We start from the raw sequence: 18,935 nt of genomic DNA on the forward strand, positions 1-18,935 counted from the left end.
CCTGGCTACCTCTTCTCTTCTGGTCTACTCTTCACTCTCCCTGAGCCATCTCTGGAGAGCCGGGTCCCCTCTGAGTAGCTCAGGGCTGCTTCCCACCCTCCCTGCTTCTTCTCAATGCCTGTTGTCACGTGTCAGCTCCAGCCTGGAGTAGGAGCTGACTGATGTGACATTCTTTTCGGCATGGGGTATATGTGTGCGTGTGCTGGGGAGAGGGTGACCCTAAAGGATACCAGCGGATTGCTCTCATGGGTGGCCAGTGAACCCTGGAAGCTAGGCCCCCACTTGCTGCTTTGTCCTGTTTGGTTTGGAGGAGCCTGTGGCCTGGGTTTCTCCTTTAGGTGGGAGAAAAGGCTGCCAGAACTCTTAGGTCTTTGACCCACAAGGCTCTGACTCTGCCTCTCATCCTGCTGAGCCCCCTGGGGTGTGACGGTGGCATCCCCAAGTACTGTGAACCCCCAGCTCACCTTTCTCTTCTCCCTCCCCCCCCTGCCTTGCACCTGTCAGCTGTTTCATTGACTGTCTGGCTTGGCTGCCACCCATCCTATCCTCCCAGGCCAGCTCCTCCCTCCCTCCACCCCTCAGGCCTACACTGCCCCCCTTCCTGTCTCTGCCCACGTCTGTCTCTACCTGCCCGTCGCCGGCACACCTGAGAATCCGAGGCTGCCTAACGGAGTGTGGGGATGCTTCAGGGTGTTTACCAGACAGCCGGGATAAGGTATTAAATCCTGTTGCTGTCTTCCCAGGGCCAGGTTCCTCAGATGGTTTTCCAAATTCCTAATCTCAGTGCCCACATCCCTGCCCGGCCCCTGTTTGATGGGAGCCTTCCTTTCCGATTGAAGCTGAACCGAACAGGATCTGTCGTGAGGTTGGGTCTGGGTTCCCACCGGGGCATGATGACCTGGAGGTCCAGCCCCTTCCTCCCTGGAGGAAGGAGGTTCTTCCTTCCTCTCCTCCCTCCTTTCTTTGGGAATCTTAGGGAGTAGGAGTCAGGATTCTGCCACCAGGTGTTCTAGAGCCTTCTTGAGTGCCCCCCTCCCCTACCAGTGTGGTCATGAGGCAGGAGCAGGTAAATGACAGCCCTTCCTGAGCCCAGCGTTACAGTTCTTCCTGCTCGAAATAAAAATAGCCAGGGTGGGGTTTTGCCCACGGTACTGAACACCCTGACTTGCCCCAGAAGAGAGTCTGCAAAGCAAACCTGTTTCTCGACGGTGTCTCTGCGCTGTTTTGGGAGTGCTAAGAAGGAGGCGTGCTCCTGTCCGGTGCTCTGGGTGGACACCTGTCCTCATTAAGCTGGCCTGGCCTCTGGGGTGACAGGAGGGCTCAAATGTGCCCCAGTGAACAGCGACACTGAGGCTCCCCATGGTATCCACTTGTGATGATGGGCAGAAGCAGCTTCCGGGGGTCTTCCCTTCTCTAGGACATCTGAGGCTTGTCTACCCTTCCTGGGATGGAGCAGGGAACTCTGTCCCCATCCTCAGCCTTCTCTCCCAGAAACTAGACCGAAAGAGGCAAATTAGCCTCCTTCACTGCCCCCTATCCCCCAAGCTGGGAACTTTCTGTGAGGGGTAGAGCACCCTTCAGGGGGTGCTTGGGACTGGTGGATGTGTCCTTGCTCTGAGCTGCCATGTGACCTGGACAGACCTTTCTAGTTTCAGCTTCTTTTTCTCTAACTCTGTGTTCCCTCTTCCTTTTCCCTCCCGTGCCACCTCTCCTCCTTGCTCCAGGCAACCAGAGGTCTCTTGGGTTTCACAACACCGGGAGCTTCCCTCTCTCTCCAGGTCTCTTCACCTCATTCCTGCTCAGGCTCCAGGTGGCCGGCGACTCCACCCTCTTCCTGTTGCCTTGGCACTCAGCACTGCACTGGGCTTTCTTCCGTCTCCCTTCCTGAGCTTAGGGCACTGACAGGAGCAGAGGGATCTCTGGGACCCAGCAGAGCGGGGTTTGGCAGCAGTGAAGCAGGGCTGGGGCCAGAGCAAGGGGCACGGCGGCAGACTTCGCGCTGGGTCCTCAGCTAGGAGCCTATCAAGGCTTCTTCCGTGCTCATACAAGCCGGGGCTCCTGTAAGAGTCCCGGGTGCCAGGGTTCCTGGTGTCATTTCAGGGTATTCTTTTTCTAATATGTGTTGGGCAAGGACTAAGAAGTGGAGTAGAAAAAAAGGAGGGCAAAGAAAATCTGGAAGATGACATTTGCCGCGAGGATGAGAAGGAGGAGGAGGGGTGGGGGAAGAGGTGAAATTAATTCATTAGCAAAACGTGTTTACTGGTTTTGCTCAGGCACCTCCATTTTCAAAGTCTACGTTTACAATAAGTCGCTAATTAAAATACAAAATTAAGCACCAGCTATGGTTTTTTCTTCCCCTTACACTTTAACTGCATGATCTTTTGTGATGTAATTTCTGGAAACACCCAGTGTGCCTCACAGGGCTGACTGTTTGATAAACTAGAAGCACCTGAAACCAACCCCAAAAAATAAATATATAAATCCAGGGGGAACCTAAGGTAGATTGGAAATGACAGAGAACTGCAGACAGCACGGAACCAAAAATCCATAATAATAATAATAATAAAAACCTTCTAAGTAAGGACATTTATCCTGCCTACCCCGAAACCAGAACAATCTGTGCATCTCAGGGAAAATAAAAAGCTGAAATGGAAACCAGATCAAGTGGGGTAATGGCTCCCTGTTCCCCACCCTCCAGATTAGTGCTATGGAAAAAAAGCAAAACCAACTAAGAATCCTCCCTGATTCCATTTCTAGCTGGGCTCAGTACTTGCTGGGCCTTTTTCTTTCATCATGGACTTTTCAAGGGGAATTTCTTTTCTTTTCTTTTTTTTTAAATAAATTTATTTATTTATTTTTAGTTGTGTTGGGTGTTCGTTGCTGCACACGCGCTTTCTCTGGTTGCGGTGAGCGGGGGCTACTCTTCGCTGCGGTATGCGGGCTTCTCATTGCGGTGGCTTCTCTTGTTGCGGAGCCCAGGCTCTAGGTGCGCAGGCTTCAGTAGTTGTGGTGCGTGGGCTCAGTAGTTGTGGCGCGTGGGCTCCAGAGCGCAGGCTCAGTAGTTGTGGCTCACAGGCTTAGTTGCTCCGCAGCATGTGGGATCTTCCTGGACCGGGGCTCGAACCCATGTCCCCTGCATTGGCAGGCGGATTCTAAACCACTGCGCCATCAGGGAAGTCCCAAGGGGAATTTCTTCATCCCCCTTGTTCTGAACCAAGATGCAGTCCTAAGAGTGGGTGAATGGGGGCAATGACTGTCCCCCCTTGGGAAAAACAAGCCTTTTCATGCCCACAGAGGGCAGACAGCATGTCCCAGGCTTGGTTGCTGGCCGAGCTCCTGGCTGTTCTAGGAGGTAGTGAGAAAGGGTGGTCCATGGTAAGAATGGTGTGTGTTGCGTTTTGCAGACAGCCCCATGGCCTGCTGCCTTCTTTAAGATGCAGACCTGGGTCATGATTGCAAAACTGCTGAGAAACCTGTCAGGAACTGACTCCAGGGTGGGGCTGGAAGGAAACTGGATCCCACTGGCAGCCTGGCTGCTGGAGGATCCTAGGCCCAGCATTGTCTGTGGGCCCGAGGCCTCCTAAGTACCGGGCATCTGGGCAATAGGAGGGTCAGGGACAGAGGGGACCTGCGACCACACTGCCTTCTCCTTTCTCTGATCAAACGCTGGAGGCCCAGCTGGCCAGGGGCCCCAGGAATCCCTTCATAAACTTCCCTCCTGGGGAGAAAGGATTTGCCTCTTTTTAAGGTCTTTTTAAAAAAAACTTGTTTTTCCTGATTGTAAGTCATGCTCATGGCTCATTGGAAAATACAAAAAACTGTGAAGAAAATAATTTTTAAACATGTAGTGTAGTTAAAAGTACAGGTTAGGTGAACAGAGTGACCTGGGTTTGAGCCCCAGCTTTGTCCCCCAGCACTGTGACTCTGGGTAAGTTACTTAACATTGCTCAACCTCAGTTTCCTCATCTATAAAGTGGGGATAACGATCGTATGTATCTTGGAGGGTGGTGAGGATTCAGTGTGATGACCCGTATGAAATTTTGAGCACTGAGCCTGACACACAGCATACTTGAACATTAACTATTTCTGTTATTGTAGTTAATAATGATTGTTCTACTGCCTTGGATAATAGGCTTTTAAATTTTTTATTAAGAATTTTTTTTTACCTCGATGAAATTCTCTCTAAACCTGTGCTGTCCAATACAGTAGCCTCTAGGCTGTCCAATACAGTAGCCTCTAGGCACATTTAAACTAAAATTAAAGAAAATTAAAAATTCAGCTCCACAGTCACACCTGCCACATTTCGAGTGCTGCATAGCCACACACGGCCAGTGGCTACCGTACTGGATAGCGTCAAAAGTTCTACTGGACAGCATTCTTAACGATAGAGTCATATGAGTTCTGTCTCCCCAGCTTCCTGCTTTCTGTACCTGTCTGTTAATGGCTGCATAGTGGTCCACGATATGGCTGAGTCACACTTCTTATTGGTTTCAGTCTTTGTTCCTGGGATGTTGGAGCATCCTCTGGGCTCTGATTGGGCCCTCTGGGGTCGCCCCTTCCGGCACTGGTGATGTGCCGCTCTCTGATTGGTGCCAGGCAGAAAGGCATTCTGGGAGGAGCAGGGCCTCACCTGCTGATTGGCTCCCAGTGGTGGCGCCAGGGCAAGGGGCGGGGCTCTGTTTCCCCCCAGTGGGCCCTGTCAGAGCAGGAGGGGGCTGCCCCCCTCAGCCCCCCGTGCGTCCCCTCAGGCTGGCTCATCCACACCCTTCACCTCACAGGGCAGAGACCGGGGAGAGGAGGGACGTGCTCGAGGTAGTAATAAGGAGTAATCATGATCCGCCGCCACTGACTCGAGGGTCCCAGGTGTTCCTAGGAGCACCCCCTGGGAACCCCCCAGGAGCGGGTGGCCTTTCTTGGTGGGGAGCGAATGCCATGGTCGGAGCTGGCCTGGCTCCCTGAGGCCGGTGCAGACCTCCAGGTCCTGGTGAGGGTCTTCAGGCTTCTGGAAGGGCCCTGACTGAAGAGGGTTGTGAGATTCGAGGGTGGGAGTGCCAGGGTCCCAGGTGGGGGGCAGCTCCAGAAAGACCCTGGAATGGCGGGTGACCATCCTGTGACTGGGGTTCGTAGAGTGAGCGTCGGGGTGCCGAGGTGCTGCCGGGGTGGTGGCCCAAGCCTCTCCTCCAGCTGGGTGGTTCACACCCTCCTGGGTGGCCAAGGGCAGAGCTCTGGGTGAGGGGCTGTGGGCAGGGCCAGCTGGCTAAGTAATCCCCGGGGCAGTGGGCAAGACAGATAGGGAGAGCCGAAACCGGACCTGCTGATGTGGCCCTTTCTGCTTGCAGCGGATCATAAAATATGGCTCAGATTTTCATTACGGGCTCTATCGATTATCTTCTGGGACGGATGAATTATAGAGAACATTAAAGTTTTTTAAAAAAGCAAGGGAGAGAGGAAATATCTGAATGAATTTGGGTGGTCGATGGCAGAAAGGGCTGAGCCACCAAGCCTGTGTGGCCTCTGTCTCCGAGCAGGGTGAGAGCCAGACAGCTCAGGGTAGGCAGCCTCTGACAGCAGCTCTCAGCCTCCCAGGCCTCCTGGGCCTCCGTGGGCCCGGCCTTGCAACAGGGGAGGCCTAGGCTCTCCTTGCCTGTGCCCTGTCCCCTCCAGGAATCTGCCTAAGTTCTTAGAAGGCAGACGCTTGGGTTGTTCACAGGTTTCTGACCCAGAAATAGGACCTTTCCCAGGCTTTGGGCCTTCAGTGATGGGAGGTGGGCCCCAAATTCTGCTGCTTCCCCTCCAGGGCCTCCTGATTCTGGAGAGCATCTTTTGTCTCCTGGGGTCAGGACTGGGACAGGATCTCCTGAGGAATGTGGATACCTGAGCCTGTTGGCCATCTCAGCTTTCCCCTACTTCATGTTCCTTCCATCGGCAGTCACTGGCTTGGAAGATTTTCGTTTTCCTTTGTAAGCTTGGGAAAAACGCATCTGGGTTGCACTGCTGTGCATCTAAGTCCAGCCTGGAAAAAGAACCTCCTGGAAGCTCATCATTCCTCCCTTGCTTCCTCCCCACCCGCTTCCCTCTCCCTCTCCTTGCCAAGCAGCATGTTGCTCAGGTGTCGGACAGGCCTGGGTTCAAATCACTTCCCGGTGTGTGACCTTGGGTGGGTCACATCCCTCTCTGAGTCTTAGTTCCTCAACTGTCCAATTGGGATAATAAACTATCTCATTGGATTCTTGTGATGATTACATGCATTCATGTATTAAGGTCCTTGGTACACAGTACTTCATAAATGTGAACTATTATTATTTTCCTCCTCTACAGGGGCAGAGGCTGGAAACCTTTCCCCCGTTCTCTTCCTTTAGCCCTTTTGATTGATTTTATTTATTAAGTACTTATAGCACATACTATGTACCAGTTACTTTTCTCAGCATGCTACACATAATACATTATTTTATCCTCATAACCGTATGTAGGAGGCACTATTATTATCTCCATTTTATTGATGGGGAGACTGAGGCACAGAGAAGTTACAGTAGTCTGCCCAGGGTCACACAGCTTGTAAATGGCGGCTCATACCTGGTAGCCTGGCTCCCAAGCTCGTACACTAAACCACTAAACCACTGCTGTCCCGGTGATCTGGCGGGGTGGCATGTGTGTGCACACGAGTGTGTGTGCACACTTGAGTTCCAACAGCCCTGCCCTGGTGGTGGTCTCTGGCTGACCCTACTTCCTGACCCTCTGTACTAGACGTGGCTCCCTCAGCTCCTCAGTGACCCCAGCATTTGGGGGGGGCCCTGTTCTGGGTGGAGCTTATGACCCCACGCCCACACTGCCCCCCTCCCCCTGGCTTTACCTAGGCTACTGTGAAAAGGTGGTGGTTTCCATGGATATCCGTCTCCCTCTGGTGACACGCCCTTTTTTGTATAACTCTGTTCCCTGGAGTTGATTGTTTTTGGCTCACAGCTCTGTAAACTCATCCAACAATTAAAAAGGGTGAGGGGTGGGGCAAAAAGGAGACAGACAGTAACTGTGGAGTGAGTGACACACAGGAGGGGCCTCTGGTGTGTGGGTTCCCTCTCTGGCCCCTGTCGGCAGCAGGACAGCACCGTAAGTGCAGACAGCCACATAACCAGCTGGCCCGGAGTTCCGCTGGCGGAGTTCTGAGAATTCACAACTCTACATGTTTCTTTCCATTGGAGCTGTGTTCTTGCCCCATTGATTCCTCCCTCAGGAATCTAAAGGGGCCCATTCTCGGAGCCACGGTAGCCATCTCCAGAGGCCACTTGAAGCCATGAGATGCCAGCTTGGACCAATTTGAATATTTGCTGCCCTCGCTTTCGTTGTGTATGTGTTTGCCCTGTTTGTGTACCATCAAATACCTGCTGCGTTGGGCGTACCCATTGTAGGCTGTGTGAGATCACAGATGAAAAATGCAGTGAAAAACACTTTCGTGCCACAACACATCATGTAGGATTTTTGTATTAAGATGTGGTTTTTTTATTGTTGTTTTTTTTTTTCCCTTTTCCATACAGCCCTGAAGTTGGGCAATGTGCACGTCTGCGCTTTTGTTTTCACTCCAGGTGGTTTATGAAATCTGCTCATTAGGGCTCTGTCCTCTCCCCGCCCAGCCTGATCTTCTACCCCTTTATCCTCTCGGATGTAGATCTTCTCCTGCCACCCCCCCCCACCGGGTCTTCTCGCCTTTGGGGAGATGATGGGTGCCACCCCACCCCTCCCTCCCCCCATTGCACATTCATCCAGTGAAAAGCAGGGGATCTTGTGGCCCTGCTTCTCAGTCCTGCATCTTTGAGGCAGGTGTTCATTGCAGTAGGAGGTACCACTTTGGGGGAGGTAGCCGAAATCTCTGTGTACCGCCCCCCCCAGGTAAAGCCCCTTAGCTTACCCTTTGTCTGGAGAGAAGAAATAGAAGTTGTCCCGTGCCCACAGGGCCTCCTGACTTAGAGTGGCCCTCTCCCGACTGGCCGCTTGTCCTTATCCCATCAGGTGACAGCACTGGGTGGCTCAGCCCCTTCTTTCGCCAGGAGGTCACGCCCACAGCTGGGACCCTGTTTACCAGGTGGATCCAGGGGTTCCTCCTGCGCACCAGGCACGTCACCATAGGCCTCACCTCCCTCCAACCTGCTGCCCAGCCGGAAGCAAGCGCCTAAGCCTGGCCTTTGCCTTCCCTCTGGCTGTGATCTCTGAGTGCTTTTGCGTGGCTCTGAAGGATTTGATGGAGACCTGTTTGGAGGTCAGGAGAACTGAGATTCAGGAGGGGAAACAGCATGAGGTGTGGGTGGGTGCTGAGGTCATGGGTGGGGACGAAGAGGAACATTCAAGTGAGGTGGGCCTTGGAGTCCGTCAGCCCGAGTCCAGGCCTGGGCCCAGCACTTGCGAGCTGTGTGACCTTTGGCAAGTCCCTTCGTATCTCTGTGCCTGCCCTCCCTAATCTAGCCACAGGGATCATAATCCTTCCTACTTCGTGTTGTAAAGATTCCATGAGATCATACAGCACTCAGCATGCTGCTCGGCGAACAGAAGGCGTCCGGAAAAAGAATATCATTGCTTCTCACATAGGCCTATTGGCAGAGGGTGTGCCCTCCACTCCCAGCAGGTTCTCTGGCACATAGTAGGTGCTCAGTCAATCCTTACTGGGATCAGCTGGAGAAGGGTCAAGTAACCAAGCGGTCTCCTTGAACCTGAAAGTTATTAATTCATGGCGTTGATGGAGGAGTCGGGAGAGCCCAGGACACAGGTTGGGGCTTAGGGAAACTAAACAGAAGGGAGCGTGAAAATAGGTGATGAAGTTTTCTGTCAGAGGAGAGGGATGAAGCTGAGCCAGGCCCATCTGATTCTGACATGAAATCAGGAACTAGTTCAGTTTCACGACCACTTGCGCAGCACACCGTGGGCCAGCTGTTGTGCTAAATGCTGGGGATGCAACGATAATTAAGACCTGGTCTCTGCCCTTGAGGAGTCAAAAATCAATGGTGGAGACAGACTTGTGAACAAATGACTTTAGTCCAGTATGGATTTAAATGCCACAGGGAAGGCTGCCTGAGGAGTAGAGGGGCATATGGGCCTGCTTGGGGTAGATTCTGGAAGGTTACCTTGAAGAGACTTGGAAGAAGAGGGTGCTGCTAGTCGAGAGCGTTTCTGGAGCACTCTTAACGCCTTTCACGTCTCTTGTTGATCACCCATGTCTGCTAGGTAGGAGGGAAGAAGGTGTTATGTCCACTGGACGGGCGAGGAGATGGGCCCTGGGGAGAGTACGTGGCTTGTCCCAGGGCCTACAGTGACTTAAGCGGCAGAACTGGGGCTCAGACCCCCATCTTCTGATTCTTGGCCCAGTGTTACCTGCGTGCCTGCACCTGGCTTCTCACCCCTTCACCCTGGAGCTGCTGGCCAGAGAGCTCCGTCCTTTGGGCTGTGCACCTGCTGACCAGGATTCTTGCTGCTGCCGTGGCCCTGGGGCCTGTGCTGTGGGAGGGCCCTGTCCACGACAGGCCCTGTGGCCTGCGCCCTGGTTTGGTAACTGGGTCAGGCTGCTTGGTTGGGGGCAGTCCTGGAGCAAGGCCGCACCCTGGCAGGGCTGGAGGGTGGCAGGAGTGAGGAGGATGGAGGAAAAGGAGGCCTGGCCGCGCCCTTTATTCAGTTGTCCTTGATGCCAAAGCTGAGAAGGTCCCCCTGCCTTGGGCAGGCCCCTTGTCAGCTGGCGGAGGCCGGACAAGGGCCCCACCAGGGTCTGGAAGACCCTCTTCCCCTGTAACTGGAACCCCCTTCTGAACCAGTCATGTTCACCATTTATGTGTGGTCAGACTCTGGTCTTTCTAGCTCTTTGCCTTTTCTCTGGGGAAACGTGTGTGCCTGGAAGGGGAGGAGTGTCAGCCGGCGGTATAAGCAGCTGGCTGTCAGGTAGGGTAGCGGTCATTCTGTGGGATGTGGAAGTGGAGCGCCCCGCCCCCGGCAGAAGTGTGTTCTGGGGGTGAGGATCTGTAGGTGATCACCCCTTCCTCCAGCTCAGAGATGTTTGGTCGGTGGGTGGGCTGCCCCGGGCATTAGGGATTCTGGACCAACAGTCAGGGGAGGGTCAGAGCCCAGAGGAATGAGTCTCCCAGTGGCCCTGAAGTTCCCATTAAAGTGTTTTTTCCTCTTTTTTAAAGAAAAAAATATTCCCAAACTGGAAAACAAAGGAAATCCACTTCCCCCAAATCACACGAAACTCACATTAGGGGCCTGGCGGGAATCCATGGAAACCAGGAAACCCGCTGTTAACCCTGTGTGGTGCTAAGGGGTGGGGTGGGACCTGTGCTGCTCCAAGCCCGGGACCACTGTCGCAGGCCCTCCCCGCTGCTTCTCCCAGGGAGCTGGTCTCGGTGGCACTGCCCAGAGCGGAGGTAGGGTGGAGCTGATGCTGGAAGCTCTGGCCTTCGAAGCACCAGCTCCCCCTTCCACTCATGGCCCAACCTTGGGAGGCAAGAGAGGAGGGGTTCATGCACTCCAGGGAGGCCCCAGGGGATCCAGGGGCTGGGCCAAGTGGGAGAACCTGCCAGGCAGCTGCCCACACCGTGCCACACTGTGGAATCAGGGCCGAGCCCACTCACAGGCCAGGCGCTGTGGGTACTGCAGTGCCCCGGCAGAGGGGGAAGGAAAGGACTGGCGTTTCAGCCGCCACCTTCCCTCATGCCAGCCTTGTACGCAGGGTGGGTGTGAGAGCAGACGGACAGCGCCCTCGGGGTTCCTGCAACCCACTCTCACATCCGTGAGGCTGGGACTCCAGGCCTGGGAGGTTGTGTGCCGAGTTTGGTGGCGGTGTGTCTGTGTTTGCACGCACGTGGGCTGATTTTTCTAAAAAGGCTGAAAATATTTACAGGTTTGAAGTTGAAACGCAAACAGGAAAAGCCCTTTAAAAAGTGAGTGTGGTGGATATTCAAAACAGGAATCACCATGGAAACACCACAATATTTGCTTAAATTGACACAAAGGTTGCCGGTAGCAGGGCACCAACTTTCTCTGGCCACGTTTTTTTGGCTCGACACCTATCACAATGGAATCTCCCCCTCTTTTCTTTTTTATGAGATGTAAGGGCACAGCACCAGAGTGGGGAGGGGGAAGGAAAGAGAAGTAGCCAAAATCACCATCCTGGTAGCTGCAGGGACACCTGTTGATTCCATTTTTAGAGACTTCCCATAAGGCCATCAGGGGGTCATGGGAGCAGCTGGGAGCTGGTGGAGGGAAAGTCTGGAGGGAGCAGGAGGTTGGGGAGGCCAAGGGTTACTCTGGTTGCGTGGGTCTGATCTGGTTTCCAGTGTCAGCTTGATTCATTGTCAGGCTGACCTTTCACCTCAGGTGCCAAATCTAGGGTGTGATCACTCTGTTGTTACCTGGGGTGGCACCTGATTGGCCTATTTTTGTTCCTACCTGTTTGATTCTTTTATTAGGTGCGACGACTGCATAGCAGTTGGCTAATAATTGTGCAAAGGGTGCATTTGTTGTAGGGTCAGGCATGGCACGTACCACGGCAATGCCATCTGCAGATTGGTAGGCAAGGTCCAAGAATCTCTTACCTCGCTGGCCTGTTGCCGGGCAAGGTGTCCGAACCTTACCCTCCATTGTCCTTCTCTCTGAGTAGCTGTGTGGGTCTCAGTTGTAGCCTAATAATCTGTTTTCCTTTCTCCTTTTGGTAGGTAAACAGACCTCGCTGAGTGAAGGCAAAGACCCTCTCCAGCCCACCTGCCTTTCCCGCTGTTACGGCGTCGACCCGTCCTGTAGAAGGGGGTCCTGCAACTCTTGTGGCGTGTGTTGGAATGGACTTCGGACCCCGGCTTCTTGGGATGCAAAGGTAGCTGCTCCCCACTCCCAAGATGCCACTGGGAAACGTGGGCGGGAGCTGTGATCGACCAGGTCAGGGCTTCCTTCTTAGGGGAGGGACTGCGTAGGCCTTTCTCAGCGGTGGTAGCTTAGCCACCCCAAGTGAAAGTGAGAATTTGCAAGTTCGAGAAAAGAGCCGGGGCCTAGGAACAGGATATCTGCATTTGGGCCCTGGCTCTGTGGTCGATTCACTGCTTTTTCCCCTCTGGACCTCTGTTTTCCCACCTGTAAAATAAAGAGGTTGGAATAACTGACCCTGAAGAATCCTCCCAGCGTTACCATTGTATGACATTGAACGGGGCCAGCAGTGTGCAGGTTCTCCAGGTGAGGCCTGTGCCCTGGCAGACACTGCTCCTGGAGCTACGTGTCAGGTCATTTCTGCACATCACCTCTGGGAACGGTAAGTCCAGCCTGTCTGTGTGTCCAGCGACCCCTGCTCTGCTGTGAGCTCATGCATGACTTGTTGGGGCTCTCCTGGTGGCCCGCCAGCCCAGGCAGGACCCTCCTTAGAGAAGAGGCCACAGGTATCTTTTGACCCCGGCTCAGAAGTAGCCCTTGCTTAAGGCAAGTGCTTACACCTGGGGTGGGTAGCCTGTAGGGCTGGTACTGTCAGATATTTACCTACAGGTGTCAAACTTGGCAGTTCTTGGGGTGGAGGGTTGACACACAGCATGTGACTTACCATGTATTGATCATTAGTCAGTATTCTCTCAAGATCCGGAGGGAACCAGCCCAGAGGGGTTGGGTGTTGGTAAAGTTGACAGCGTCTTAGGGTGGGGGCTGAGGCTGAGGGCCGAGAGCGTGGCTGGGAGGGCAGGGCTGGGGGCTGCTTCTCTTGCGTGTGCCAGGCTGGAGTCTGCGGCCCCGGCTCACCCACCTGTGCTCTCCCTCCCGTGCTCTCCCTCCATGGGCGCCAAGGGCAGACGTGTCCTGCCCCTCCCTCCAGTGGCCAAGTGCTGCAACTCTGGACTTTGAACTCGCAGGGAGGAAGCACTTGCAGAGATGTGTGCCTTGCTGCCCACTGGGGTGTGAGTGGTCCCCAGAGCTGCAGGCCTGGTCGTTTGGGGCCATGCCACCTCGGGAACTAGCAGAAGCCCTGGGTAAGGCCTAGAGATTTGCAAATCAGATGTAAATGTGGCGTTTGGTTGTGGTGGTGGAGCAACCACGTGTCTGAGACTCTTCTTCCTGGTGTCCAGAATGCGATCACCCTCCAGGAACTGGTCCATCCACATTTAAGATGTACGGCTGTTGTCCCCTGATGGCGATGGGGCCGTGTAGGCTGTTGGTTGTGCAGCCCTCTGGCCGGGTCAGCACCGGCACCTGTACTTCTCTGCTCCTTCCCGGGCTCTTCTTGCTCCACCCTACTTCCCTGATGATCATGGGTCTTGGGATGGCAAGCCCACGCGTCTTTGAGCCTCTGGATGATCTCCCCAGCTCCCTGTACCCCGTGCGTGAGCAGGTTGCCAGAGTGCCTGTGGAGCCCCTTTCCAGGGGGCAGTGTTTGCTGGTTCTGTCCTCAGCGGCAGGCTTTTTGTTTTCTTCATTCCCTCGGCAAAACACGCCCATTAGTTTTTCCCTTTCTGAAGTTTCCACTCATGGTTGACTCCCAGGGGCCGTGCCAGCTGGGATTTGCACCCGGCATGGGGTATGGGCTCCCTGAGTCCTCTGGGACTCCTGCATCCTGACACCGGCCGTCTTGGGCTTGATAATGAAGCTTGGGAACTCAGAGGGCTCCAAGTGGGAATGTCATGGCCGAGCCCCTTCTCACTCACCCGGCCCTTTGGTCACAGGCTAGGATCCTGTGTGGCAGGGGTGACCCGTGGTCTCAGAGGTGGCCTGCCTCACCACACCAGAGTGTGGGCTTGGGGTAAGTCTGTGCTCAGGCCTGGTCTGCAGGCCTGATCCTGTCTGACTCAGATTCTCCCCACTTCTGGCTATGCCACAGAAGATCTGGTTCTGTTTATTCAATAGTTATGGAGGGCCTGGTGTCTTCCGATCACTAGGGATAGAGTGATAAGACGACCGGCTCTCATGGAGTTCTGGTTGGGTAAGCAGACAAAAAACCAACCCACAGAAAACAACAAGGAAATCATTAGTGCGGAATGGAAATGGATGCGGTGGTGGGAAGTGACTGGGCAGTCAGAGGAGGCTCCTTTGAGGAGGCGACAGTTAGCTGAGATGGAAGGATAGGAAGTGGATAGCCATCCGAAGAGCAGTGGAATATTTCAGCAGGGGAGAACTAGTCTGGAGGAGCTGAGGCTGAGAGCTCAGGGAGCTCAGGGGACAGAGAGAGGCCCCAGTGCTGGGAGGTGGATGGGGTGGGGCTGGGGTATGTAGGACATGATGTGCCAGGGGAAGTTGGGACTTTATTCTTTGGGTGACAGGCAGCTGCTGGAGGGTTTCAAGCAGGGAGGTGAAGTGATCTGATTTTGTTTTAAAAAGATGGCTGGGGCTGCCGTGGTGAGAACGGATTGGCGGCGGCACGGGCAGAAATGAGGAGGCAGCCGCCTGAGTGGGAGTCTGAATTCAGCCACTGGGTTAAATTCTGCGATGGGGCTTTTGGTGATTTTAGGAACCAAGTGGAACCTTTCTCTTCGCCCTGGGAATGTCCCACAGACAGGTTTTTGTTGTTGTTGTTCCTTTCCTCCATTTGACATCAGTAAAAGTGGCTGAGACAGAAGGGGGAAATGGGGAGAAGGGGGCAGGGTCCATGTGTGTTTAAAGGGAAAGTAAAGTGGTCTTGCTGATGGATTGAATGGGGGAAGAAGAGACAAGACCCCAGGGTGACTCTTGCCTTCCAGGCCCCCGATGCCTGGCCCTGCGTCTCCTCTCTCTCCCCTGACAGTGCCAAGGGGAGAAGCACCACCCCGGGCGCTGTGCTGGCTGCTGAGAAAGCTTGCTGGCGGGCATTAGGCGCCCCTGGGTCAGCACCATGTGGAGGGAAGGCCCAAGGCCTGCTTGCACCTAGCATCGATTTCAGCAGGGACTTTCCAGCTCACTGTCCTTCTGGCCCTAAGATGCTGCCCTGAAGACTGTTTCGTGCCTTTGCTCCACGGGTTCTGTGCTGGGTCTGAGGTTGGGCCTAGAAGCTCGTGTAGTTCCTCTCACTGTGGCTTTAAATATGATCTCTGTGCCTGGATGCACAGAACCTCAGCTGATCAGCTTTAAGAGCTGAAAAATGGGTTTGTCTAAGACCCCCTCACTTCCAGACGGCCAGCATAGTCTCCAGCCCCAGCTCATGGGCAGGGGTCCTGGCCGTCTCTCCACATGGAAAGTCTTTCCACAGTTCACAGTGTGAATTGCCGTAGGTACCTCATCAGACTTGACCTAGGCCACTGTCCCTTTTTCCAGGGTTCCTGAGCTGAGGCTCCACTCTCCTGGGTCCTGGTATCATCTGCTTGGGCCAGGACAAGGCAGGCAGTCCCAGCAGCGATGCTGTAACAGCCAAGCCATCCCCGACCCCCCTGGGTGGGTGCTGCATAGCCCAGACAGCAACCAGAGCCTGGCTGGAGTGAGTGTGAAGCTGTCCCGGCCGGCTGTGGAGTCCCCAGTGAGGACTTGCCCATGCTGGCAACATATTCACAGCGATATGGGCCAGCTCAGCCCTCCACGAAAGCTCTGGAGGCCTGACCTCCGGGGGGAGTGACAGGAGGGAGCAGAAGGGCAGGCTGGCGATGACGTCGTGCGGGGGGTGATGGGGATGTCCCAGACGCGCAGCTGGTGCCTCTGGCTCTAAGGGGGTGTCAACCAGTCTTCCTGGGTGTGTCTGCCGGCATCAAAACACTGGGCTGAGCCGTGGGGGAGGGTGCGTCTGGGTGGGCAGGCGTGTGTGTCCGCGCATGCATGGGAGGCTCTTCTGCTTTCTGCCTCCATGGCCTGCACTAGATCCATGGCCTTCACTCCTAACTGGACTGGACAGTTCTAACTCCGTCCTCCAGGGCTTTGATCTGGTGTGGGGCCGGCCGCTCCAGAGCCTGCAGCTGGGGTGGAGGCGTGGAGGGGCGGCATCTGGAGAGGGAGGTCCTGGCTGAGGGGAGCGGGGGCCCCTGTCCTCCACCCCCCGCCAGGTGACACCCTGGATCAGTGGACTCCAAGGTCGTAGCCACTTTGTACTGGGCAGAGACGTGATGGGGAGATGGTGTGGGAAGAGTTACTGATCCTTCTGGCTTGTAATCTGTGTGAGGATTCTGCCTGGTGTTGCCGACATCCCTGCCTTGGGCCTCCTTCCCCAGATCTCCTTTGTGCCTCCCGCCTTCCTAGCAGCGTTGGAAGCCTCTGGGTTCCACCAGGCACAGACCCAAGGGGTGAGGGATTGGGCAAGGCTGGCAGCGCCTGCCCGCCTGGAGCTACCCAGGGTGATGCGCTCGCTCCGAAGGGGACAGCGGCCCATGGCTTTGGGAGGGTTAACACCTCGTGGACGAGGGGAGAAGCACTCTGCCCTGCCTCCGTCCTGTGACCTTGGAGCCTCCACAGGAAGAACACGCTGGCGTTGGAGAAGCGACGGCAGGTTTTGCACACGAGGGGAGTCCCAGTGGCTGGGAACGCGTCGTCTTCTCTTGCGGATCTTCAGGTTCCCCGTTCTGTCTTCTCCCAGTTTTCCTGACCTCTCTGTTTCTAGAATCCACCCAGGTATAGTCCTGGTCCGGGAGAAAGTCCTTCAGCCCAGAGGATACCACGCTGAGGCATGAGGCCGCCCCCCTGGGCCTCCCCACACCGTCAGCTGCTGGTTCTCTGTTCAATCAGCCTTGGGGATGGTCCCCACCTTCCGCTCACCACCCAGTTTAGTCTGGTTTCTTGGCGCTTCAGGAGTAGGAGCCTTTTCTGACCCTGAGCCGCCTTCTGGTAGCCTGCGCTTGGGACCCCTGCGGCCCTGGGCGGTTGAGGGGAGGGAAGGTGTAATTAATCACTAGTTTCTTCTCCAGAAATGCTAATCGGGAAAAGCAATTAAAAGTAACTTTTTTCCCTTAGTAATCTGTGTTGAGAGCTGGTAATGAAGTTTAGGGCCGTTGTGACTCAAATATTTCAGCTTCACCGACTCAAGTCAAAACAATCCGAGCCCAGGAGTTTGCCAGCAGCAGAGCTGGGGCCGGGCAGCAGCTGGGAGCCCTGGTGTTCCCCCTCGTCACCGTCGTCCCACCCCATGCTGTTTCCCGGGCAGAGAGAGTAGCAGTCCCAGCTGGTAGGGCAGGGTTGGGGTGGCGAGGAGATGGGTCCCCTAGGACATCCCTGGGAGGCCCAGAGCGTGGAAATGCATCTAGGGGATGCTAGGACCAGGATACAAGTAACACTTGGTGTGCTGCAGAGCCAGGGAAGGGTGGGCTCGAATAGCATTGTGGGGGAAAAGTGGGTGTCTGGGGAGCCCACTGAGGTCGGCCAGGGCTCAGCCACATGGGACTCAGAGCCAGAAGAGGTGGTGGTCCAGATCCTGACCTCTAACCTCCAGGCGTTCATTTTTCGTTTTCGTCCGTCAAGCATTACTGATGCTTGATGACACTACAAACCGGGTTGGAACTGCAGCAGTGAACCAACAAGGCAAGAATTCCTGTCCTTGTGGCATTAGCATTTTCGTGGAGGGAGGCAAATGATAAATGAGTTAAAGCAATAAAGTAGATGTTGGATGGGATGTGTGTCGGGGAGAAAATTGAAGCACGATTGGGGGATAGAATAGAATAGGGAGTGTGCGTGGCGGTGGATGGCTCGTCAGCTTAGGTGTGGCGTCTAGGGAGGGCGTCCCTGGGATGGTGACATTTGGGTAAGGACAGAAGGAAGTGAGGGAGCGAGCCACCCTAATTAATATCTGGGAGAAGAGGGTTCCTGTTGGGGAACAGCAAGTGTGAGCTCCCAGAGGCGAGAGCACCCCTGGCACGTTGGAGGACAGCAGGGAGGCTGGTGTGGCTGGAGTTGGGGAGATGTCATGTGAGGTCAAGGGGGTCGGGCGGGGTGGCCCCCAGATCCTGCAGGCCTTGGAGCCGTCGTGAGAACTCAGGCTTCTGCCCTGAGTGGAATGAGAAGCTTTTTGAAGAATTCTGAGTGACATGATCTGCTTAGGCACAAGCTCGTTATTAAGAAGCAAGACCCACTGTGGCTGGCTGCTGCTCCCATGGGCCGCCTGCGCCCCTGTCCAGGTGCATCTGCACGAACCCCCGAGCCCCCTCCGAGGTGCTCTCCTGAGCGGACATGAGGAGCGCAGAGGGGCTGTCAGCAATCGCCCTGCCCCAGCCCTGCCGGCCGCCACAGCCCCACCTCGGGGAGCAGTTCAGAAACGGGGTCGTGTCGCTTTAAGCCGCCCCCGGCCCGGCCTCCCTGGCCTGCTTTATCTGAAGTCCAAGCGTGTGTTGTTCCAGGACCGATCTGCTTTAGCTAATTAATAATCTGACAGGAGCCACCCAGGGGATTAGCCGCTGAGCCGAGCTCCACCAAGCCCCAGCAAACGAGTCCGGTACTCCTTGGGGACATGGAGGTGACTTTGGGGGGTGCGGGGAGAGGGGACCCCCACAGGTGAGCCATGGTGTTGGGCAGTGCAGTAGTGACCAGTGAGGGGAGAGGGCGGGTGGGGGACAGTTCTGAACAGGGCCCCTTGAAAGGAGGCTGCTGTCTCGAGACGGCGGTGGGGGGGGTCTCTGCCCCCTCGCTTCCAGTCCTGCTTGCCCACCAGAAACTGACCCCACCGGCCAGGTGCCACCTGCTGAGGAGTGGGAGAGCATTGCCCGATTTAGCAAATAAAAATACAGGATGCCCGGGGAGATCTGAGTTTCAGACAAACAGCAAATCGTTTTCAGTGTAAGTATGTTCCATTTTCAGTGTAAGTATGTTCCATGTTCCATGTTTTGGACATACTTACACTAAAAAAAGTATTCGCCGTTTATCTGAAATTCAGAGTTTGCCAGTGGTCCTGCGTTTTCTCAGGCAACTCTGAGCACCTAGGGCCAGAGGCTGTGGGACTCCCTCCCTGGAACAGCCTGGAGCTCCCTCTGGAAGAGGCAGAGCCCTTGGGGGGCTGCTTGGGGGCTTGGCAAGCAGGGTGGGGCTGTGGCACAACGACCCCCTCACCACGGTACGGGGAGAGG

General features: G+C 55.2%; 1 protein-coding gene across 12 annotated transcripts in view; it reads left to right on the forward strand.

The window, feature by feature from the left end:
- CASZ1 (castor zinc finger 1) overlaps nucleotides 1-18,935 on the forward strand; it is a 155,287-nt gene that overhangs the window by 27,756 nt on the left and 108,596 nt on the right. For 10 of the 12 annotated variants that reach the window (XM_027110209.1, XM_027110211.1, XM_027110210.1 and 7 more), the window contains exon 2: nucleotides 11,685-11,839. The gene's annotated coding sequence lies outside the window, so the exon portion shown is untranslated. Of the gene's footprint in view, nucleotides 1-11,684; nucleotides 11,840-11,908; nucleotides 12,269-18,935 lie in introns of those variants that run through there. The other 2 variants (XM_027110213.1, XM_027110218.1) reach the window with 1 other exon arrangement.

This window comes from Aethalodelphis obliquidens, unplaced genomic scaffold (genome assembly GCF_003676395.1).
Source record: "Aethalodelphis obliquidens isolate GAN/ISIS:26980383/991018 unplaced genomic scaffold, ASM367639v1 scaffold9, whole genome shotgun sequence".
In the NCBI taxonomy this organism is placed as follows: domain Eukaryota; kingdom Metazoa; phylum Chordata; class Mammalia; order Artiodactyla; family Delphinidae; genus Aethalodelphis; species Aethalodelphis obliquidens.